The sequence below is a fragment of the Pterocles gutturalis genome, unplaced genomic scaffold (assembly GCF_000699245.1).
Source record: "Pterocles gutturalis isolate BGI_N339 unplaced genomic scaffold, ASM69924v1 scaffold15492, whole genome shotgun sequence".
Classification (NCBI taxonomy): Eukaryota; Metazoa; Chordata; class Aves; order Pterocliformes; family Pteroclidae; genus Pterocles; species Pterocles gutturalis.
Window position 1 is genome coordinate 610 of NW_010113078.1, and position 2,138 is coordinate 2,747.

A 2,138-nucleotide genomic window follows, 5' to 3' on the forward strand; every position below is an offset into this window, starting at 1 on the left:
TGTCCTATCCAGTAATTCCTTGAAGAGCTGGAAGTTTGCATTCCTGAAGTTCAGGGTCCTGACTCTGCTTTTTGCCAGGCCCATATTCCTCAACATTACAAACTCCACCAGGGCATGGTCACTACAGCCCAGGCTGCCTCCAATCTTGACCTCTCTGCTGCTCTCCTCTGCATTGATGAGCACCAGGTCTAGTAACACTTCCTCTCAGGTCGGTCCATCTAATATCTGGACCAGGAAGTTATCTTCAGTGGACTCCAGGAGTCTCCTGGATGGTTTGCACCCCACAGTGTTGTTATCCCAGCAGATATCTGAGTGGTTGAAATCCCCCAGCAGGAGAAGAGCCTGAGAACGTGACACCTCTTGCAGCTGAAGCAAGAAGGCCTCGTCAACAGGTTCTCCCTGATCAGGTGGCCTGTAGTAGATTCCAACCACTAGATGTCTTTTGCTGGACAGATCCTTGATTTTAGCCCATAAGCTCTCAACCTGGTCATGGCTGTTTCTCAGACGCAGCTCTTCGCAATCTGTCCACTCGCTAACGTAGAGGGCAACTCTGTCTCTCCTCCTACCCCGCCTGTCCCTTCTGAAAAGCCTGTAGCCCTCAATCACAGTATTCCAGTCATGCGATTCAACCCACCATGCTTCCGTAATAGCAGTTAGGTCATACTTTTCTAATTGCGCCACAGTTTCCAACTCCTCCTGCTTATTTCCCATGTTGTGTGCGTTGGTATAGAGGCACTTCAGCTGAGCTATTGGCCTCATTACCTTCTCAGAGGAGCCCTTCCTAATACCTCTGGGACAAATCTGGGGTTTTCCCCCGCTGCTGCCCAAGGCGACAGCATTTCTTCTCTCTTGTACATCACACAGTGCATCCCCTCCCCCCATTGTGTCTAGTTTAAAGCCCTGCTAATCAGCCCAGCCAGGTTCCTCCCTAGAATATTCTTGGCCCTTCTAGCCAGTCTCATCCTATCTGATGTCAGTATTCCCCATTTCTCAAAGCTATTCCCCAGATCATAGTGCCCAAACCCCTGAGTGTGACAGCATCCCTGAAGCCATTCATTCAGCCTGTCTGTTTTCCTCCTTCTGTCTGGGTCCCAGTCTCCAACCAAGAGGAGAGAGGAGAGCACTATTTGTGCTCCCGATCCTTTAAGCTATTTCCCAAGCATCCTAAAGTCCCTTTTGATTGCCGTTGGGCTTCTTTTACCTACCTGTTCATTGGCAACATGAAAAACTAGTAATGGGAAAGAATCAGAGGGTCTTACCAGGTGGATGATGCTCCTAGCAACATCTCTCACCCAGGCCCCAGGCAGGCAACACACTTCCCTGTGGGATGGGTCTGAGCGGCATTTTGGGCCTTGGTTCCACTGAAAAAGAAGTCCCCTATGATGACAGCCCTTTTTTTTTTTTTTTTGTTTTGATTGATGATATGGTGATACGGGGGGTAATCTGACTCGTCCCAGGTGACCCCTCTAAGACAGATGGACCTTCATCCTCATTGACATCCCCCCGTCTCTCCAGCTCCAGAGCCTCACACCTATTGTGTAAGGGCACCTGGGAAGGTGAGAGAGGTTGAGAGAGGGTCTGCCTGCTGCACCGCACAGGAACTTGTCTCCATCCTTTGCAGTCTCTTAGGTCCCCTCCTCCTGTCTGACTGTGAGTGGGTAAACGATCTGCCACTACTTGCAGAACATCTCCTTGGTGCCTTTCTTGTAGGGATGGCACAGTGTGACTCCACCAGTCTATCTCCCTCTCACAATCCCTGCTGCTCCTCAACCTTTCCACCTCCTTTAACTCCACCACCAGGCTGAGCAGATCATCCACCTGCTTGCACCACACACAGGTGGTATCTCTGATGCTCTCTTGTAGCAGTGACAGGCTCAGGCGCTCTTCACAGCCTGAGACCTGAACAGCTGCGTGGACATATGTGCTTACCGTCGGAGTTGCCACGTTCTTTTTGGCAACAGCTCGCCTCCACGTAGAGACCATGGCCTAGGTGCTTCGAAAAGCAATGACCTGTTAAGTGTGCCCAGGTGGCCAAGAAGGCCAGCAGCATCCTGGCCTGTATCAGAAACAGTGTGGCCAGCAGGACTAGGGAAGTGATTGTGCCCCTGTACTCGGCACTGGTGAGGCCGCACCTTGAA